General features: G+C 50.6%; 1 protein-coding gene across 3 annotated transcripts in view; it reads left to right on the top strand.

The window, feature by feature from the left end:
* Positions 1-23199, top strand: part of LOC147111958 (E3 ubiquitin/ISG15 ligase TRIM25-like) — a 77172-nt gene that overhangs the window by 822 nt on the left and 53151 nt on the right. The gene's annotated exons all lie outside the window — the stretch shown is intronic.

Raw genomic sequence — 23199 nt, forward strand, 5'->3', positions numbered from 1 at the left:
GGGTGGGCACTGGGAGGGGTGTGAGAGTGGCCCCGGGTGACTGCCCCTCACCCACACTCAGCCCCTCCTGGGGAGGGCACTGTAGAGCTCAGTAATACACTGTGTGGGCACCTGTGAGAACTGGCACTACATGGCATAGGACTGGAGAGCAGTGCATGTTGTGGCCCTGCGTAACGCTGGGGGATTCTGCCCTCTGAGCAGCAGGGAGAGGACCATCACCGGTGGGTGTAAAGTCTGTGGGTTGTGCAGTTAATTACGACACAGACTTCAGGAGTAACATACAACAGGACTTTACTATTCGAAGGTCAGGGCGAATCTGCCCTATAAATCATGCCACAGCACTTATATACCGGTGTGGTCACCGTCGGTATTACCGTATACAGAAGCCAAACAAGTAGTGCCACACCTAAAATAGTTCTCTTAAAGGTAGACGGTTACATACACTACAATCCTCCCTTTTTAGCTTACAACATACTTATTTCCCATTAAACATACATTATAACATATATACAACGTTATGCAAGACAGTTTACAGATTCAGTCTCTCTGGAGGTTTCCGGACTCTGTCCGGATAACGCCTCAGTGGTATCGTCATTCCCGGCGGGGTAGTAGGTGCTTCTGGCAAAGTCGATTCGGCTTGAAAGACAGTGTCAGGTTCCTCTGATTCCCGTACTACCAGATCGGAGGTAGGTGTTCTGGGTATCTCTGTTTCAACAGTAACCGAGTAAGGTGGTGAAGTAGGTTGGCCATTTGTGGCTGACCCTATGATCTGGTCAACATGGCGCCTTATTATACTGTCCCCAAGATCCACCGTATACATCAACGGGCCTAGCCTTTTTCCAATAGTTCCAGGCTGCCATTTCTCGGTACGGTAGTCCCGGGCCAAAACTTGTTGACCTATCTGAAAAGATCTAGTGGCCCTTTCATTCATGCCCTGGAATTGCCGGTTCTCTACGTCCCTTCTGACGTTTGGCTTGAGCAAATCCAGCCGGCATCTTAATCGTCTATTAAAAAACATCATGGCGGGAGTTTGATTCGTGACCGCATGTGTTGCATTCCTGTACGCCAACAAGAAGCTATCCACCTTATGTTGTAATTTAATGTCTTCATTACCCATGGCCTTGATGGCCTTCTTGAAGGTCTGGACAAACCTTTCAGCCAATCCATTGGAGGCGGGATGGTATGGGGCTGACGTGTAGTGCTTAACCCCATTGCTCTTTAAGAATTTCTTGAATTCTTCGGACACAAATTGCGGTCCATTATCAGAACAGATCTGTTCCGGCAGGCCATTCCTAGCAAACATAGTCCTTAACACTGTGATGGTTTTTTCCGTGGTGGTGGTGGTCATCTTTATTACTTCCGGCCACTTGGAGTGTGCATCCACCGCTATTAGGAACATTGAGTCCATAAATGGACCAGCAAAGTCGATGTGTACCCTTTGCCAAGGAGATGAGGGCCACTCCCATGGATGCAGAGGAGCCTGTGGTGGCGTGTTCTGAACCTTCTGACATCCTAGGCAGTTCTTAGTGATTTCTTCGATGTCTACATCGATGCCTGGCCACCATACAAACGCTCTTGCCAGGTTCTTCATCTTCACTCCACCCAGATGTCCCTCGTGCAGCTCCTTTAACACCTTCTTTTGAAGTTTGGGTGGAATCACCACTCTCGATCCACACATCAGGGTTCCTCGACACACTGACAGCTGTTCTTTCCTCTGTGAAAATGCTTGCAGTGTTGGTTCACCCTGTGCTGGCCATCCCTCCACCGTTAAATCATAAACTCGTGAAAGAGTCGGGTCATTTCTTGTTTCGTTTTCAATCATCGAATTGGTTATTGGTAGACACTCCACTATGGATGAGTGGAACATCTCTACCGGGTCCAATGTAGTCGCTTCTTCTACTATCGGCAATGGCAAGCGCGATAACCCATCAGCATTTCCATGCTGTTTGGACCTTTTGTATTCGATGTCATATTGGTGTGCCCCAAGTAACACGGACCACCTTTGTAACCTTTGTGCTGTCATGGTGGAAACGGCCTTGTTTGGGTTGAATATGGACACCAACGGCTGGTGGTCTGTCAGTAATGTGAACTTCTTACCCTGCAGGTAATGATTGAATTTCTTCACGCCCCACACAAGGCTGAGGGCCTCCCTATCTATTTGAGCATAATTTCGCTCCGTGGAGGTCAATGATCGGGACGCGAATGCCACTGGCCTTTCCGAGCCATTTGGTAACTTGTATGAAAGTACTGCTCCAATTCCATAAGGGGAAGCATCACAAGCTAGACGAAGGGGTAACGTTGGGTTGAAATGAGCCAACACTTCTTCAGAGGTAATCAACTCCTTGCTTCTGCGAAAAGCCTTTTTACATTCCTCACTCCACTTCCATGGTATTTCTTTCCGCAACAGAGCATTCAGCGGATGCAGCACCGTGGATAGATTTGGCAGAAACTTGTGATAATAATTAATCAACCCCAAGAATGATCTTAACTGTGATACGTTTTCTGGAGCGGGGGCCTTCACGACAGCTTCTATCTTGTCAGGTGACTTGTGCAGCCCCCCTCGGTCAATGACATGACCGCAGTACGAGATCCGTTTTAGGAAAAACTCGCACTTCTTGCGATTAACTCGAAGGCCATATTCCTTCAACCTGGTGAGCACCAGTTTCAAATTTGTGAGGTGTTCTTCCTCGTCTTCTCCCGTAATTAGGATATCGTCTAAGTAGCACTGCGTGCTTGGAATTCCTTGTAATACCTGCTCCATGACCCTCTGCCAAATTGCTGGAGCTGAAGCTACCCCAAAAACCAGTCTATTATAACGATACAAGCCTCTGTGTGTGTTGATGGTGAGGTACTGGCGTGACTCTTCCTCAACTTCCATTTGGAAGTATGCCTGAGCCAGGTCTATCTTGGTGAAGTGTTTCCCTCCAGCCAACGAAGCAAAGATATCTTCAATCCGCGGAAGCGGGTATTGTACAGTGTGGAGCACCGGATTCACTGTGATCTTGAAGTCTCCGCAGATGCGGACCTTCCCCGGTCCCCCTGGCTTATTACTTGGTGAAGACTTCATGACGGGAACAATGGGCGTGGCCCACTCACTCCAGTCCACTTTTGACAGTACCCCTGATCGTTCAAGTTCTTCCAGTTCTGCCTCCACAGCTGGTCGTATCGCGTAAGGTACCGATCTGGCTTTGAAAAATTTCGGGCTTGCATGTTCTGCAACCTTAACCTTTGCTTTAATTCCTCGCAGTGTTCCCAGTCCTTGCTGGAATACCTCTTTAGCTTCGTCCAATATTCTGGACAACCGTTCAGGTTTGACATCTTCCTTTCCGGAATCCACCGTCATGGTGTTTAGTGAATGCCAGTCTATCTTTATCTTCCGGATCCACTCCCGTCCCAGAAGTGGTGGACCTCCCTCAGGCAACACATACAGGTCCATCCTTTGGTGCTCTTTATCCTTGTATCTCACCTTGACTTCTATCTTTCCGATGGGGAATACTTTGTGCCCCGTGTATGTCTGTAGTACTAGTTCCGTAACCCGTAGTGGAATATGCTTGAATAACTTTTTATAGTCATGCTTATTCATGACCGTCAGCGCCGATCCGGTGTCCACTTCCATTTTCACTGGGACTTTTGCAATCTGTAGTGTGATCCAGGTAGTTTGTCGGTCAGCTTCATTACTCACATTGTGAATTCTCAGACTATCCAGTCCTTTGCAGTTGGAGTGTGAGTCCGACTTCTGTTCCTCCGGACTCTTCCTAGTCACCTCATGTACCTTTCTGTACCACTTTTGTGGTGACTCCTTATTGTTGGTCTTCTTCCCTGACCGGCATACCTTAGCTATGTGACCGAGCTTGCCACATTTCCTACATTCTTGGTTTTTAAACCAGCATTGGTTCTGATCGTGTGTTGTCTTCCCACAGCGATAGCATTTTGTTATACTCGAGGTAATTTGGTCCACCCCGAGTGCCGCGGCCTTTAGCTGCATTTCCGCAGTTCCTTTCGCTGCGGCTTCGTGCGATGCTGCTGTAAGGACAGCCCTGTCAAGTGTAAGGTCGTTCTCCTCGAGTAGTCGCTTTTGTGTTCCTTCCTTGGACAACCCGCACACGAACTTGTCTCGCAACGCCTCTGTCAGATTCCCTCCAAACTGGCAGTATTTCGCTAGTCTACGCAGTTCGACCAAGTATTCTGCGTTGCTTTCGTCTTTCCGTTGCGTTCTCGCATAGAATTTGAATCGTTCAGCCAACATCAACGGTGTGGGGTTCAAGTGATCCTTCAGAACAGCCACAATATCATCGAAAGTCTGATCCGCCGGTTTAGCTGGTGATAGTAGATGCTTCAAGAGCCCGTATGTCTGTGCGCCCATCGAGTTTAGCAAGGTTATAGCTTTGTCGCCTTCTTCTATTTTGTTGGCCTCACAATAGATCTCAATGCGTTCCACGTACGTGGCCCAGTCTTCTACCTCTGAATTAAAATCGTTGATGTTACCACGCTTAGGCATCTTCCTCTCTTTGGGAACAACACAAGTATTTCTTTAAATTATTATTTCTTTTTTTTTCTCTAAGATGGCGGTTTTCCCGCAAAAATGGCGGTTTCCCGCTCTTATCTTCTCTCCCCGCCCACTTCAATGGCGGTTTCCCGCTTCTGTCTTCCCTGGCGGGAGGGGTACACTTTCCCCACGGGCGACGGCCGCTGGCTTTCAGGTTCACAGCCTGCACGTCGGCTTCAAGGCTTTCCCTTTTTTTTTTCCTGGCAGGGCAACCGGCTCTGGGTACCCCGTTGACGGCGAACAGGTTCAGCCGCTGGGCTGGCTCTCGCACAGTTCCCCTTGCTCGGCTCTGTCTCTCTCCCGCTCGCTCGGCTCTACCGGCGCTGGGTACACCCCGTTGACGGAGGACAGTTCAGCCGCTGGACTGGCTCTCGCACAGTTCCCGTTGCTCGGCTCTGTCTCTCTCTCCCGCTCGCTCGGCTCTACCGGCGCTGGGTACACCCCGTTGACGGAGGACAGTTCAGCCGCTGGACTGGCTCTCGCGCAGTCTCTCTTGGTCGGCTCTGCCTCTCCCGCTCTCTCGCAGTCCGGTGCTTCCCTCCCCGGCTGCGGCTGAGTTTCTCTCTTCCCGCGCCTACGCTCCCGGTCGCAGCGCCTCGTGGCTTCGGTCACTGCCCGGCTTTTCCCCCTCGACCGCGGTCGAGTGCACAGCCCTTATCCTCCGGCTATTCTTTTCACTTTCCCTTACTCACAGTCACCATGGCAGAAGGGACAGTCAGTGCCTGTTGCAGATGGAGTTTTTGTCGCTCCAGTCTTCCTCCTTTCTATTGTTGCAGTCTTGAGTTTTCTCCCAGCAGAACGACGAGGGCGGTTGCCACTTTTCGACGCTCTTTAGTTGCTTTGGACGTATTGTTGCCGCAGGGTACGATCGGACTCGTCGCCACTGTAAAGTCTGTGGGTTGTGCAGTTAATTACGACACAGACTTCAGGAGTAACATACAACAGGACTTTACTATTCGAAGGTCAGGGCGAATCTGCCCTATAAATCATGCCACAGCACTTATATACCGGTGTGGTCACCGTCAGTATTACCGTATACAGAAGCCAAACAAGTAGTGCCACACCTAAAATAGTTCTCTTAAAGGTAGACGGTTACATACACTACAGTGGGGGAGTGAGGGACACCCACAGGGGGAGACTCAGGGGCTGGGTGGAGAAACTGTTCCTCACAACAAGAGGGAATTGCTGTTTGAGAAATGCTGGTGTGTCTGAGTCTGTCTCCCTTTCCCCGCGGCTGATTGATGGAGGAGCTGAGTCGGTGTGAAAATGCAGCACACGGTGTGTCACTGTGAAAAGAAGCCGGTGTGTGTGAGCTCACTCAGTTTATACAGGGCAGGAGCCTCTTTACTGAGCGACACAGAAGGCAATATTTCTGCTCAGGGCCCAGACACTGAGGCCCCGAGATTCATGGGAAGGCAGGGAGGGAGCAGGGGGCCTGTCAGTGACCGGGAAACACGGAAATTCCGGGAACACGGAGGTCCGGCCGAATTTAACAGCACGACCTCATTAGAATTGTTTGACTCTGTTTCCCTCCCGGCAGCGGAGCCACACGGAGAGGCTGAGCACTGCCAGGCGGGAAATCCTGCGGGACAAGGCAGGAGCCAGGGAACGCTGGGGACAGGGAATCAAAGATCAGGGCTTGTGGAGTGGGGGTGGGCTCGGAGCACAGCGGAGAGATTGTGGGCGGGTGAGAGAAGGCAGGGGAGAGAGAGATGGCGGGGGAGAGAATGATGGTGGAGGAGAGAGATTCATCGAGGGGCACGACGCTGCCCAACATGCCAGCGAGCAATAAGTTCAAGGGTCAACCGTGGGAATATATGCTCTTGGTTAATATCTGACAGCAGTGATTGTTTAGGTTGCAAGCATAAAATATCCATAATCGTTGTCCAAATCAGTGCTACAATCTCACTAAATGATTTAATTTAAAGAATAATGGGGGAACAATTGGGTCGCTCCCCCTTTGGAGCACTAACTTCGCCGGGTCGTTAATTTTAGCTCCTCAAAAAGGTTATTGCTCCCGCGCCGGAAATTGAATGGTAACAGCCCCCAGCAGGAGGCGGGGCTCCTGGAAGTGCTACCCCTCCCTCTGGGGGGCTCCCATTCAGTATCGCGGCACCACGTGTAACAGCGCCATGTGTGTCGGCACAGAGCGAGGCGGTACTGCAGGCCTCCCACCCCTGTTTAAAGGGGAGGGGCCTAGCGCAGCGCGCACCGGGGCCCTGCTGGACCATCGGGAAGTGGGGTACCGGCAAAAGAGCCCGGCACTCAAGAGGAGTCACAATCTCAGAGGATGGCCTTCGTGAATTTGAGAAGAACCGTTTCGTTACTGGGGCAGGGGCAGAAACCTGTTTGGAGGGATTCAAACATGGAGTTCCGGGAAAGATGGGCATGGTTTTGAAAGGTGACAACACGTTCCAGGACTTTGGAGAGGAAAGGGAGGTTGGAGATGGGGAGGTAGTTTTGCAAGGATGGAGGGGTCAAGGGTTGATGTTTTGAGGAGAGGGGTGATGACGGCAGATTTGAAGGAGAGGGGGACAGTACCTGAGGAGAGAGAACCGTTAACAATATCAGCTAACATGGGAGCCAGAAAAGGAAGTTGGGTGGTCAGCAGTTTAGTAGGGAGAGAGTCGAGGGCGCAGAAACTGGGTCTCATGGACAAGATGAGGTCGGCGAGGTCATGAGGGGTGATCGGAGAGAAACTGGAGAAAGATGTGAGTTCAGGGCTCGGGCAGGGGGGAACCTGAGAGGAAGTTTGGCCTGGTTGTCTAGGGGAAGGAAGGGAAGTGACAGAGGCAGCTGATTGGATGGTCTCAATCTTAGAGACAAAGAAGTCCATGAGCTCCTCGCACTTGTTATTGGAGTTGAGGGTGGAGGAGATGGGAAGAGGGGTTTAAGAAGACAGTTTGCAGCAGAGAAAAGAAGCTGGGCATTATCTTTGCATTCCAAAATAATCCTGGAAAATGAAGCAGCTTTTTCAATGAGAGCAGGACCCGATAGTGCTTTATGTGTTCCAGCCAGATCTGGCAGTGAATCCTGAGGCAGTTGTCCGCCATATCCGTTCAAGTCTGCGTCCCTTGGACTTAAGGGAGCGGTGATGAGGGCCGTACTGGGGGAATGGCCAGGGTGAGAGAGATAGTAATGGTTTTAATAGGGACTCGGGCATCAAAGGGGGTGGTGAGGGGGTGATTAAACAGATCGGTAGCTGCAGAAATAACATGGTGAATGGAGGGCCAAAGGCTGGACAGTAGGGATTTTGGAAGTGCAGTTGTAAGTGAGTTGGGAGAGAGTTTTTTCAAGGGGCGGACACAGAAGGAAGTAGAGTTGCGGGAGGGGAGGGGACAGGGGTGGAAGGCGGATGTGGGCGGAGAGCGATACGAGGAAGTGGTCAGAGATGGCCTTATCTGTCATTGACACGATGGGAGTAGCGAGGCCACATGAGATGGCCAGGTCAAATCATAAAATGGCCATGAATGGTGTGGTATCTTGAGGTGGCCATAGATGGAGACAGACACAGGTTAACTCCTTAACATGGTTTAATCAACACTTGCACATAAAAGCTTCTGCCATGAGGCAGCAAAAACAAAGAGTACCACCAGTACAGATCAGACTTAACTCAGGAGAGCAATTGCCACAGCACCACCTGGTGGATCAGGTTACTCATAACCTCCCAGGTTACTACACTCCTCCCCCCTTAAGATTGCCGTATGCAATTCTTAAACAATAACCCTTACTAGGTACTACGTTTTAATTAACCAGTATGCTCTAACCATGGTTAACCCCTGACTAATTTAACAGGTTTGTATAAGTCTTTCTGGTTGCTTGCGAATCCTTTGTGAACGTTTTAATTCCACTTGTGGTGGATTCTCAGATTCATTCACACTTGAGATTGGAGTAGTCTCTGATGTTGGTTTTACTCTGTCCCGCTGTGGCCTGGCAGTACCAGTGTCCACTGGCACCTTATAAGCCGTGCTGGGTCCTGGAACAGCCTCCTCTACTGCCCTTTGTTCCATCTGAGGCAGTTCCCCCTGCTGCCAGCTGAAAAGCTGATCCACATGCCGACAAACCCTGCGACCATCCCCTAGTAACACGGAGTACGACACAGGTCCTGTAATGTCCTGGATTAGTCCTGGTATCCATTTAGGTCCATAACTGAAGTTCTGGGTGTACACAGAGTCCCCTATGGTGAAATGGCGAGCTTTAGTATGTTTGTCATGGTACGCTTTTTGGTTTGTTTGTTTTGTCTCAACCTTGCTTTTGAGATCTGGGTGTATCAGGTCTAACGTGCACCGCAACTTTCTCCCCATCATCAACTCAGCCGGAGAAAGCCCCGTGGTAGCTTGGGGTGTTATACGATAACTAAGCAAGGCTCTATTGAGCTTGGTCTCCAGGGTGTCACCTGAGCTCTTCCTCATGAGCTCCTTAAAAGTCTGCACGGCTCGCTCGGCTAACCCATTTGAGGCTGGGTGATATGGAGCCGAGGTGACATGTGTGATTCCATTCCTTACCATGAATTCTTTGCTCCCTTCACTAACAAAACACTGTGCATTGTTGGATACAATCATTTCTGGAATACCATGCGTGCTGAAGCTGTTCCTGAGACAATTCAGTGTGGCATCAGTCGTTGCAGAGCTCACTGGATAAACGTCGATCCACTTTGAGTGAGCGTCTACCAGCACCAAAAACATTTTGCCCATAAAAGGTCCCGCATAGTCTATGTGAATTCTCCTCCAGGGTTTGCTGAGCACTCCCAGGGATGGAGTGGTGCCCCGGCAGGTGCTTTCCTCTGTTCCTGATATATAGTGCATGACTTTACCTTTGACTCAATTTCAGCATCCAAGTTAGGCCACCACAGGTAGCTCCTAGCCAGTCCTTTCATTCTAGTCATTCCTGGGTGCGATTGATGCAACTGTTCCATCAAAGTAGAGCGTCCCCGCTCTGGGACTATGATGCGTGCTCCCCATAGCACACATCCATCTTGGACACTGAGCTCGTGCTGTCTCTGTCTGTACGGCGCGAACTCCGGTCCCTCACGGTGATCTGGCCAGCCTTTCAACACATACTCACGGACCCTTGACAGAACGGGGTCCTTGGCTGTCCAGCCCTGGATTTGCACTGAAGTCATCAGGGGACTGATCTCTGATCCAGCATCAGGACGTGCTCCTCAGAGGAAGTACTGCGAGGAGATTTTGAGAGGGGCAGGCGGCTGAGAGCATCCGTGTTCCCGTTTTCCTTGCCGGCTCTGTACGTGATCACATATTCATAGGCTCTTAGTATTACTGCCCATCTCATTATTCTCTGTGATGCCATTTGAGGCACCGCTTTCATCTCATTCAGTAAGCTAATAAGAGGCTTGTGGTCTGTACTGATTACAAACTTCCTCCCATATATGTACTTATGGAATTTCTTTACTCCAAATATAATGGCCAACCCCTCTTTATCAAGCTGTGAATAGTTCTTTTCCGCAGCTGTGAGCGTGCGTGAAACAAACCCGATGGGCCTTTCCGCTCCATCTGGCATGTGGTGGGCCAACACTGCCCCCACTCCATAGGGTGATGCGTCGCAGGACATTATCAGCTCCTTCTTCTCATCGTAATGCACTAACACCCTGCTGGACTGAAGTAGCTCCTTTGACTGCTGAAACGCTTTCGCTTGCTCTGGCCCCCAACGCCATGGCTCCTCCTTTCTCAGCAGTTTGTGCAGGGGTGCCAGCAGCATCGATAAGTTTGGAAGAAACCGGTTATAATAATTCAGGAGCCCTAGATAAGCTTTCAGTTCAGTCACTGAGGTGGGTGCCGGTGCATCCTGCACTGCCCGCACTTTCCCTGGTAATGGATGGAGGCCTGTGGCATCCACCCGATGTCCCAGGAATGTAACTTCCTTCTCCATGAAACTACACTTACTCCGTTTCACGCATAGCCCCGCCTCTTCCAGCCTCTGTAGCACTTTGTCCAGTGTTTTTAAGTGATCCTGATCGTCACTTCCTGTTAGCAGAATATCATCTAAGTACACGGCCACCTTTGGAATGCCCTGCAGAATGCCCTCCATAGTCCGTTGGAATATTGCTGGGCTAGAACTGACACCAAATGGTAACCTGGCATACGTGAACAGCCCCTTGTGCGTGTTCACCATGACAAACTTTTTTGATTCTTCATCTAGCAATATCTGCCGATACGTATGACTCATGTCCAGTTTGCTGAATCTTTCTCCCCCAGCGAGCGATGTTAACATGTCCTCCATTCTCGGAATGGGGTACTGTTCTAGTGATGATACTCTGTTCACTGTTAACTTATAGTCACCACACACCCTTACGTTACCGTCGGGCTTCAATACCGGGACTATTGGTGCTGCCCAGTCTGAAAATTTCACTGGTTCTATTACTTTGTCCTTTAGCAGGCGATCTAGTTCCGCCTCAACCTTGGTTTTCATTGCAAAAGGTACCGACCTTGGTTTAAAGAAACGAGGCGTGGCATCACTGGCTACATGATTCTTGGCTGTGGCTCCCCTTAAGGTGCCCAGTTCGTCCTTGAACACTAACTCATGCTTCATCAGCACTTCTTGCAGTGCCTCTGTACTGTCCTCCATTTTATTCATTGCCTGCCAGTCCACACTCAACTCACTGATCCACCTTCGCCCTAACAGGTTTGGCCCTGACCCTGCTACCACTACCACCGTAAGCTCTTTGGTGATTCCTTTGTGTTCCGCTTGTACTTCGGCCGCCCCCAAAATGTCCACCTTCTGTCCTGTGTAGGTTTTGAGACTAATGGGGCATGTACCTAGCTCTGGTACTTTTGCTTCCCCCCATAGCTTGGCGTACTCAGTCTGCGACATTATGGTTACACTACATCCGGTGTCAATCTCAAACTTTACTTGACCTCCGTTCACTATCAAATACTGAGTGAGAGGGGGTACGTTGGGCCTTGAAGTGTCTATACTGTATACAGTGAAAACCTCCTCACTAGACTCACTAGACTCTTCCTCCGCTTGTATGTAATTTGCCCACTTTGTGTACTTCTCCCTCCCCCCTTTAGCATGCTTTGCCCCTTTAGCACTGCTTCTCTCACTCACTGCCCTTTTACAGACTTTCTTTAAGTGCCCTATTTTTCCACAATTGTGGCACTTTGTCTTTGCAAACCTGCAGTCCTTTGCATAATTGCTCGTCCCGCCACATCGGTAGCAATCCCTGTGGTAAACCACTTTTATCGTTACACTATAGTTATCACTGTTGTATTGTTATCACCGTTATCACTGTTGTATCACGATACGAGGTCGCCTCTTGTCGCGCTGTTATACCTGGGCTGACCACCTCCGACTCCGCCCATGGCTCCACCTACCTGCCCAGGTATAAAGGTAGTCGACTGGCTGGTATTCCTCCTTGTTGGACCCGATCACCCACGAGGGTGGGCTCTGTTATTTAGTCAATAAAAACCTTTAGTTACGTTCCTAACTCGTCGCTTTTTATTGGACGAATTGATAGGTATATCAATTTTATTGACTAAATAACAGAGCCCACCCTCGTGGGTGATCGGGTCCAACAAGGAGGAATACCAGCCAGTCGACTACCTTTATACCTGGGCAGGTAGGCGGAGCCATGGGCGGAGTCGGAGGTGGTCAGCCCAGGTATAACAGCGCGACAAGAGGCGACCTCGTATCGTGATACAACAGTGATAACGGTGATAACAATACAACAGTGATAACTATAGTGTAACGATAAAAGTGGTTTACCACATTCACCCCTTGTTTAGATTTGAGTCCGGCGGGGTGAAGTGTACTACCAGTTCTGGTATGTCAGTCTGTCCGGAGGCCTCGTAAGCCTCTCCGATCGTCGCAGCGGCGGTGCTGCATTATCCGATGTTAGTGCTGGTGTCTGCGTGGTCGGCGAAGGCTCGTGGGGTTCCGGCATGCCGTCTACCTGGGCTGGAATTGGGGGGGTGGTGGGGGGGGGTAAAGGTGGTGTCTCCGGAGTGCCCGAGGGTGCGAGGTCTCGTAAGGAGACAGTGTCCTCCCGCCCGTCTGGGTAAGCCACGTAGGCGTACTGGGGGTTGGCGTGCAGGAGGTTCACCCTCTCGACCAGGGGGTCTGTTTTATGGGCCCTCACGTGCTTTCGCAGCAAGACGGGCCCCGGAGAGGTCAGCCAGGTTGGTAGAGTGGTTCCCGTAGTCGACTTCCTGGGGAAAACAAACATTCGTTCATGGGGGGTGGCGTTAACGGCAGTGCAAAGTAGTGACCGGATGGAGTGCAGCGCTGTCGGGAGGACTTCCTGCCAGCGGGAGGTTGGGAGGCCCTTAGACTTTAAGGCTAAGAGGACGGCCTTCCATACCGTCGCGTTCTCTCTTTCCACCTGGCCGTTCCCTCGGGGGTTGTAGCTGGTGGTCCTACTTGCTGCAATACCTCTCGCTAGTAGGAACTGACGGAGTTCCTCGCTCATGAAAGAGGAGCCCCGGTCACTATGTATATAGTTTGGGAACCCGAACAAGGCGAAGAGGTCGTTCAGGCATTTAATGACCGTGGTACTGGTCATGTCTGGGCAGGGGAAGGCAAAGGGGAAACGGGAGTACTCATCAACAATGTTGAGGAAGTACACGTTACGGTCAGAGGACGGGAGGGGCCCCTTAAAGTCGATGCTCAGGCGCTCGAAGGGGCGGGTGGCCTTGATCAGGCTTGCTCTGTCCGGCCTAAAGAAGTGCGGTTTGCACTCGGCACAGGTCTGGCAGTTCCTGGTTATGGTCCTGACCTCCTCGATGGAGTAGGGCAGGTTGCCGGCCTTAATGAAGTGGTAAAGTCTGGTGACCCCGGGGTGGCAGAGGTCGTTGTGGAGGGTCTGAAGTCTATCACTTTGCGCGCTGGCGCATGTAATTCGTGACAGAGCATCGGGGGGTTCGTTCAGCTTACCTGGCCGGTACAAGATATCATAATCGTAGGTGGAGAGCTCGATTCTCCACCTCAAGATCTTGTCATTCTTGATTTTGCCCCTCAGCTTGTTATTAAACATAAAAGCGACCGAACGTTGGTCGGTAAGGAGGGTAAATCGTTTGCCTGCCAGGTAGTGCCTCCAGCGTCGTACCGCCTCCACAATCGCCTGGGCCTCCTTCTCGACCGACGAGTGTCGGATCTCAGGGCCCTGTAGGGTCCTTGAGAAGAAGGCCACCGGTCTCCCCTCCTGGTTAAGGGTGGCGGCTAGGGCGAAGTCGGATGCATCGCTCTCGACTTGGAAGGGGATGGACTCATCCACTGCGTGCATAGTGGCCTTGGCAATGTCTCCCTTAATGAGGGAGAAGGCTGCGCACGCTTCCTCCGTAAGGGGGAAGGATGTGGACTTCATGAGGGGTCTGGCTTTGTCCGCATAATTGGGCACCCATTGGGCATAGTAGGCGAAGAGCCCCAGGGTTCTCTTAAGTGCCTTAGGGCAGTGGGGGAGGGGTAGCTCCATGAGGGGGCGCATTCTTTCGGGGTCGGGGCCGATGAGTCCGTTCTCTACTACACAGCCAAGGATGGCAAGGCGCGAGGTGTTAAACACACATTTCTCCTTATTGTAGGTGAGGTTCAGCCGTTGGGCTGTACGGAGGAATTTCTCCAGATTCACGTCGTGGTCCTGCCGGTCGCGGCCGCAGATGGTGACGTTATCTAGGTAGGGGAATGTGGCCTGCAGTCCGTTCTGGTCAACCATCCGGTCCATCTCCCTTTGGAAGACCGAGACCCCGTTGGTGACACCGAAGGGGACCCTAAGGAAGTGGTATAGGCGCCCATTCGCCTCGAAGGCGGTGTACTGGCGGTCCTCGGGGTGGATAGGGAGTTGGTGGTAGGCCGACTTAAGGTCGATGGTCGAGAATACGCGGTATTGTGCAATCTGATTGACCATGTCAGATATGCGGGGAAGGGGGTATGCGTCCAGCTGGGTGTATCTGTTTATGGTCTGGCTGTAGTCGATGACCAGGCGATTTTTATCGCCGGTCTTAACGACCACGACCTGGGCACGCCAGGGGCTGTTGCTCCCCTCGATGATGCCCTCCTTCAGGAGACGCTGCGCCTCAGAGCTAATGAAAGCTCTGTCCCCAGCGCTGTACCGCCTGCTCTTGGTAGCGACGGGTTTGCAGTCGGGGGTGAGGTTAGCGAACAGGGAAGGTGGCGGCACCTTGAGGGTGGATAGGCTGCAGGTGTTACGCGGTGGGCGGTTTAACCTTCGCTGGTTGTCGACTGTGAGTGGGGGGAGGGGTCCACCGTATGCTAGGGTTACACTTTGGAGGTGGGATTGGAAGTCCAGCCCTAGTAGGACGGCAGCGCAGAGCTGGGGGAGGACGAGGAGTTTAAAGTTTTTATACTCTGTACCCTTAACCGACAAGGTCACAGCACAGTAGCCGCTAATGTCCGTGGCGTGGGACCTCGATGCCATCGAGATTCGGTTGCGCGTTGGCAGGACAGGGAGGGAGTAGTGGCTCACCGTGTCTGGGTGGATGAAGCTCTCCGTGCTTCCGCTGTCGAACAGGCAGGTCGTGGCGTGGCCGTTTACTTTGATGTCCATCATCGACTTGGACAGGTGGTGTGGGCGGGCTTGATCCAGAGTGACGGAGGCTAGCGTGTAGGTAAGCGAGTCGTTGTCGTCTGCGGGCGAGGCGGTCGTCGGGTCCGGGGGCCCGGTGGCAGTCGGGCGTGGTGGGTAAAATGGCGTCTCCCACGAGGTAGGACAAAATGGCGGAGAAGATGGCTGCCCCCATAACTCACATGAGGCACTATTGGGGTCGGTTGCCTTGATCAAAGATGGCCGCCCCCATGACTCACGTGTGGGGATACTGGCCTCAGTTGCCGTGAAAGAAGATGGCCGCCCCCACAGTTCGCATGAGGCACTGCTGGCCTCTGAAGATCCGCTCCTGCAGGCCTTAGAGAAGTGGCCTTTCTTCCTGCAGGTTGCGCAGGTAGAGTTCCTGGCTGGGCAGCGCGACCTCGGGTGCTTCTCCTGGCCGCAAAAGAAGCAGCCGGCGGCCCGATCGCGGGTGCCCGATGTCGGAGCCGGTACCGGGGGTGGCGGGCCCGGTCGGGTCCGGGACGCCGACGCTGAGGTAGGTCCCGGGGGCGGCGCTGCGAAGGGTATTGCGGTAGGGGTCGGGCCCGAGTCCCAGGGTCGCGAGCAGTACCTGGAAAACGCCTCCTGGTCCTGATGGGCCACCTCCAGGGAGAGAGCGAGGGCTTCAGCTTTGTCCAGGTCGAGGTCTTTAGCTTCAAGCAGTCTTTGCCGTGAGTAGTCGGACCGTAGGCCTTTCACAAAGGCATCGCGGATATTATCTTCCGTATTTTCAACAGCCGTCACCGCTTTAAAGTCACAGTTCCTGCCGAGTGCTCTTAGCGCCCGTAAAAATTCAGCTACAGACTCTCCTGGCTGTTGCGGGCGGGATCTTAGGAGGTGCCTGGTGTACATGTAATTTACCGGGCTGCGGTACTGCTGTTTCAGTAGGTTGATAGCGGCCTCGTACGTAGTCGTGTCCTGGATGAGTGCGTATACTCTCGGGCTCGCTTGGGCGTTCAGAAGTCTTAGTTTGGATCTCTGCGGGGCGCCGGATTCTTCCAGGTAGGATTCGAAGCAGTCCAGCCAGTGTTTGAAGTTGAGGGCTGCGTTTGCTGCCTGTGGGTTTAGATCCAGGTACGGTGGTTTGAGGGCTTGCAGCCAAGCCGGCTGGTGTGGCTGTGCTTCTGGGAGGGCTTCTGGCTGGCCAGTAGTAGACATCTTTAAAATTTAGTCTACATATCAATCCCCAACCCCGACTGGTGGACTTTTCGCGCCAGCTTCCATCTTGAAAACAGCTTCTCCCACTGGTTTACTCCATTTCTCCTTGCTCATACTGTTTAAGTCCTTAATGTCCTTGTTAGCCGTCTCCATGGCTTGTGCTTTTTTAAGTGCCGTCTCAAACGTTAATCCTTCTTCTGACAGCTAACTTTGCTGTGTACTGTCGTTGTTATCTCCGCATACTAGTCTGTCCCTTAACATGACTGTGAGCGCATTTCCAAAATTACAGTCCTGTGCGAGCTTCCGAAGCTCCTCCACATACTCAGTAACGCTTTCTTCCGCCCTCCTAATCCTCGAATTGAATTTCCATCTCTGTACTATTTCACTAGGTTTCGGATTGAAATGATTCTTTAGTAGACTCACCAACTCGTCAAAAGATTTTTCCCCTGGCCGCTCCGGGCTCAGCAGATTCCTCATCCTCACACAACTCAGTAAAATGGCCCTTTTCTTTTCAGCACTGTCCACCTCGTTTGCCATAAAGAAATGGCCCAGTATTTCACAATACTCCTCCCAAGACTGCGAATTGCTGTCAAAAGGTGCCACGGAGCCTACCGTTCCTGCCATCCTTGGAGTCCGGTCACTTTAGCCAAAAAATCAAACTCCGTTTCGACTCCCGCGGCCTAGCCTTGTGCTTTCCCGACTAGTTTGCTAACCAACCCGAGCACCTCTTCCAAATACTCCAAAACTCTTCCGTCCTTTATTCTCGTCGCCATATGTGGTATCTTGAGGTGGCCATAGATAGAGACAGACACAGGTTAACTCCTTAACATGGTTTAATCAACACTTGCACATAAAAGCTTCTGCCATGAGGCAGCAAAAACAAAGAGTACCACCAGTACAGATCAGACTTAACTCAGGAGAGCAATTGCCACAGCACCACCTGGTGGATCAGGTTACTCATAACCTCCCAGGTTACTACAAATGGGTTGAAGCCGAGCCTTTGCAAGGCATCGTCTTGGTCCAAGTCGGCACCACGCTGTGACATTTGATGTCTACTGATGTCTGCAGATGAGGTCTGGAACTCTAAACACTGCTGGATCTCTGCCCGCACCAACACTTTTCTAGCAGAGGTCGCTTTGTAACTCTGTGAAACCATTTTTATGTCAAGGCTACTCTCGGTAATCCTGCACCATTAACAGTCATGCAGTCCCGAAAAACATAAAATCCACTGTGGCTCTTCTAGAGAGTCCAAGGGGTTAATTAGTCAATTCACGATTTCCTTCTGTCACCCTGGGGAAATATCCACTCAAATTAAGAAACTTCAAATTTAACAAAGCTCAAAATCTGTTTCCATTCAGCAATGTGAAAGTTGTTGCTTGGTGAATTAAAGCAGCTGTCAGCGGAAGGGGTTAACTGCTTTGTGTGTTTATAAGGAGGCGGAGCAGATATGGTCAGACTGTCGCAGCTTGTGTAACACAGCTTTCACCTGAAGCTCAAAACATCGCCCAGAGAAAAGGAACCAAACTCCAAAAGTCTCAGTGCCGTCAAAACCTGCACAAAGATCCTGATACAATTCAATTCTGGATTAATTTTAAACACAGTCTTGTCAGGAAAGGCAGCTTTTCAGTTGGTTCATCTCATTTAAACTGCAGAAAGCAAGAGCAGTTTTGAGCTGAAATCCAATTCAAACAAAGTGCTTTGAAGAAGTTCAAATTGATGGACAACCCGACCCCGTCCTGCAACTGGAACTTGGGATTCTTCAAAGCTGCATTTTATCTTCTTTTGTAGAAAAACTCTTTGGGGGGGAAATTGGGCTGGTTTGCGCTGCTCGTTAGCGCCCGGGCACGGTGCTGCTAACGCCTCCCGCGAAATTCAGCGGGTGGTTAGCGGCGGCGGTAGCCGGTAGCGCCACGCGAAACTGCACCGCCGGCAATTACGTCATCGCCGTACGCAGCGCCCCGCTCGCGCTCCGGCCGCAAACTTCCCTTTCGCCCCGACCTATCACCGGATGATATGTCCGACAGGATCAGGGGGCGTTTCTGCAGCGGTGGTGATGCTACTTAAAGGCCAGGTGTCGGGCGGCCATTTGTATTTTGGCCGACTGCCAGCACCTGCCCCCTTTCCCTTTGTTTCTCGGGGTGCCGGCCGCGATCGCTCCTCTTGAGTGCCGGGCTGTTTTCACCCACCCCGCTCCCCGGTGGTCCAGCAGGGCCCCGGTGCGCGCAGAGCTAGGCCCCTCCCCATTAATCAGGGGGGAGGCGAACAATGACACGGTGCTACGAGCCGCCATGCGTGGCGCTGCTACACGTAGCGCCGTGAAATTCAGTCGTGGCTCCCCAAGCAGGAGGGGGAGTACTTTCCAGTAGCACACCACCTCCTGCTGGGGGCGCTACCACTGAATTTATGAATTCAAAACAGAAGGACTCAATATCTCAAAACTAATACCCACGTGTGTACATACATAGAGAAAGCAAGGAACAAACTGAAGACAGCCTATGCTTATAGAAAAGACATTGATTAAAATGTTTAAAATGCTCCCAACATGATGGACAAGACGACAGAGGGTTAAACTGCTTTTTGCTCTGTGAAGGGAAAAGTGGGCGGAGCTGACACCACAAACAAACATCACACAGACACATTGTTAAGAGAGACTTTCAAACAAAAAGAAAGCTGCAGCTTGTTAAACATTCGTAGCATTCTTAATGTCAAGCCCTCAGCCAATGGGGACGGTAGGATAGTGATTATGTTACTGGACCAGTAATCCAGATGCCTGGATTTATAATCCCGAGATGTGGTCCAAATCCCACCATGGCAGTTTGTGAATTTGAATTTAAATAAATAAATTGGGAATAAAAAGCTATCGGATAGTCGTAAAAATCCAACTGGTTCACCAATGTCCTTTAGGGTAGGAAATCTGCCGTTGTTATGTCCGCGTATAAATAAAACACAGACTGCAGGAGAACGGTGTAACAGGTGTTTACTGAACGTAGGGTATATTGGAACTAACTGTACAGATTACTACTCAGTGTTATATACAGGTGTGGTCACTGCTGGTACTGCAGTATACAGGGGCTGTAAAAGATAGTTCCTCCCTTAAAGGTACATACATTACAATTCCTCCCCTTTTAGATTAACAGTACCATAACATTCATTAAACAATTAAATAATAACTAATTACAATTACAATTTTGTACAATATACATTAGCTGAAAATAATCTCTTATAAATTCAATCTTTGGGGAGGCTTCCTGATCCTTTCTGGATAGCGCCTTTCTCGAGTGTCTTGCTCTTGCGGCGGAGGCGATTCTGGCCCCTTATCATTGGTTGGTTCATCAGCTTCCGATGCTACTGTTTCTGAGGTAGATGCAACCTGTACTTCGGGCTCATCACCAGGTACGTATGAGCGAGGCATGGGGTTGACTTGTTCCTGTGACTCTAGGATCTGGTCAGCATGGCGTCTCACGATGCTCTCTCCAACGTCCACTGTGTACATTAGTGGTCCCTGCCGTGTGCATATCGTTCCTGGCTGCCATTTTTCTGTTCGGTAGTCACGGGCCAAGACTGGTTGCCCTACTTTGAAGCTCCTTGTTGGCTTCTCATTGATGTGCTGGAATTGCTTGTTTTCCACATTGCGTCGTACATTTGGTTTGAGTAAATCCAGGCGAGATCTTAATCTACGGTTAAAGAACATCATGGCTGGGGCCTGGTTGGTGACTGCATGTGTCGCATTCCGGTAGGCTAATAGGAAAGTGTCCACCTTGTGTTGCAGTGGAATGTTGTCGTTATACATCGCCTTTATTGCTTTTTTAAAGGTTTATACGAACCTCTCAGCCAATCCATTTGTGGCTGGATGATATGGGGCGGATGTGTAATGCTTTACCCCATTATTTCTCAAGAACCTCCGGAAATCTTCGGACACAAACTGTGGTCCATTATCGGAACAAATCTGTTCTGGCAAGCCATTCCTGGCAAAAATGGTCCGTAGGACTGCAATAGTTTTCTCCGTGGTGGTGGAGGACATTTTGATGACCTCAGGCCATTTCGAGTGTGCATCCACGGCTATTAAAAACATTGAGTCCATGAATGGACCAGCAAAATCAATGTGTACCTGTTGCCATGGAGATGAGGACCACTCCCATGGGTGTAGAGGGGCATGTAGTGGTGCATTTTGGACTTTCTGACATCCTGAGCAGCTCTTGGTCATTTCCTCGCTTTCTTTATCGATTCCCGGCCACCACACATAAGCCCTGGCTAGGCTTTTCATTTTTACCCCTCCCAGATGACCCTCATGAAGCTCATTGAGCACTCTTATCTCTCAACTTGGGTGGAATTACCACTCGGGATCCACACATCAAGGTCCCCCGGCACACTGACAGCTGTTCTCTCCTTGACGAGAATGCTGGCAACAGTGAGTCGCCATGTGCTGGCCATCCCTTCACTGTCAAATCATATACCCGAGACAGTGTCGGGTCATTTCGGGTTTCCTTCTCTATACTTGCGTTTGTTACAGGTAGATATTCGACTATAGTTGAATGGAATATTTCAACAGGATCCACTGCAGGTGCTTCCTCCACCGTAGGCAGTGGCAGGCCCATCAGCGTTTCCATGCTGTTTCGTGCCCTTATACTCAATTTCGTATTGATGTGTCCCTAGAAAAAGGGACCATCTTTGCAGCCGTTGCGCAGTCATCACTGGAACGCCCTTCTTTGGGTTAAAGATGGAGACAAGAGGCTGGTGATCAGTCAGCAAGGTGAATTTCTGCCCGTGCAGATAGTGATTGAACTTCTTCACCCCCCAAACTAGGCTGAGGGCCTCCCTGTCAATCTGAGCGTAGTTACGCTCGGCTGAGGTTAATGAACGTGACGCAAAGGCTATTGGCCTCTCTGAGCCGTCAAGGAATTTGTGTGACAGAACCGCTCCAACGCCGTAGGGTGATGCATCACATGCCAACCGAATTGGTAGTGTTGGATTGTAATGGGCCAATACTTCTTTTGAAGTGATTAGGGTTTTGCTTTTCTGGAAAGCACGCCTACATTCGTCACTCCATTTCCATGCTACTCCAGTTTTGCAGTAGGGCGTTCAGTGGGTGTAGTATAGTAGACAAATTTGGCAAGAACTTATGGTAGTAGTTTACCAGCCCGAGGAACGGCCTCAGTTGTGACACATTTTCCGGTGCTGCAGCCTTGACTACTGCCTCAATCTTGTCTGGGGACTTATGTAACCCCTCTTCATCAATCACGTGGCCACAATACGAGATTTGTTTCCTGAAAAACTCGCATTTGGGGTGGTTGGCTCGGAGCCCATATTTCTGTAATCTAGTGAGCACCTGCTCCAGGTTGGCAAGGTGATCACTGTCATTTTCGCCCGTAACCAGGATGTCGTCCAAATAACACTGGGTTCCTGGGATCCCTTGCAGGACATGTTCCATTGCCTTCTGCCAAATAGCCGGAGCTGATGCTACCCCGAATACCAGCCGGTTATATTGGTAGAGACCTTTATGAGTGTTGATTGTGAGGTATTTTTTTGATGCTTCTTCTACCTCCATTTGCAGATACGCTTGGGACAGATCAATCTTAGTGAAGCGTTTCCCTCCAGATAGTGAGGCGAAAATATCTTCAATCCGCGGACGTGGATATTGCACGGTGTGAAGGACTGGGTTCACAGTTAGCTTAAAGTCCCCACAGATGTGAACCTTCTTTGGCTCCCCAGGCATGCTGCTCAACAACTTTTTCATTACAGGAACGATGGGTGTGGCCCACTCGCTCCAGTCCAACTTGGACAGTACACCTGAATGTTCCAGACTCTCCAGCTCTGATTCGACGGCTGGGTGCATCGCATAAGGTAACGGTCTGGCCTTAAAAAAATTTGGGTTTGCGTTTTCTTCAATTTTGATCATTGCAGTTATGCCTTTTAGTGTTCCAAGTCCTTGCTGGGACACTTCTTTCACGTCAGTTAGGATCTTTGACAGTCGCCCAGGTGTGACGTCGTCATCCTTTTTGTCAGCCACAGTCAGTGCCTGAATGGAATGCCAATCCAATTGTATTTTCTGGATCCATTCACGCCCCAGTAATGGTGGTCCTCCATCTTGTAATATATACAGATCCAGTTTCTGTATTTCCTTACCGTTGTATTTAACGGGCACCCTTATTTTTCCTTTGGGGTAGTCTTTTTGCCCCGTATACATCTTCAAGATAATTTTTGTGTCTCTCAAGGGTATATGTGAATAGCCGCTCGTAGTCTCATTGATTCATGACTGTTAGGGCTGATCCTGTGTCCAATTCCATCTTTACCTGGGACCCTGCTATCATGAGAGTGACCCAAATGGTTTGGTGATCCTCCTTTGCGATCACATTGTGTAACTTCAGGCAACTTAGTCTCCTGCTTTCGGAGTCGCTATCACTCTTTTGATCTTCTGAACTACTGTCCGTCATCTTCTGTACTTTCTTGTACTTTTCTTTAGTAGTTCTTTTAGTGTTGGTTTTCTTTCCCGACCTGCAGACTCATGCTATGTGTCCTACTTTTCCACACTGTCTGCACACTTTGTCCTTAAACCAACAATCCTTCTGGTCGTGGGTTGTTCTGCCGCAGCGATAGCACTTCTCTGCTCCATATGCCATTTCATTGGTGCTATATTCTTGCGGCTTCTGTTGTATTTCTGCAGCGCCCCGTGCTGCTGCTTCATAGGGTACCGCAACGCTGAAAGCCTTTTCCAGCGTAAGGTCCCTTTCCGATAGAAGTCATTTCTGGGTTCCTTCACTCTGGAGCCCACAGACAAACTTACCCCTTAAGGTATCTGCCAGTCCTGCTCCAAACTGGCAGTGTTTCGATAATTTGCATAGTTCCGTGAGATAATCAGCATTACTTTCGTCTTTGTGCTGGTTTCTTTTATGGAACTTGAATCTTTCTGCTATCAGCAGCGGTGTAGGGTTTAGATGTTCCT

This window comes from Somniosus microcephalus, chromosome 10 (assembly GCF_052327205.1).
Source record: "Somniosus microcephalus isolate GS21.2 chromosome 10, FLI_Smic_1.0, whole genome shotgun sequence".
Taxonomy (NCBI): Eukaryota; Metazoa; Chordata; class Chondrichthyes; order Squaliformes; family Somniosidae; genus Somniosus; species Somniosus microcephalus.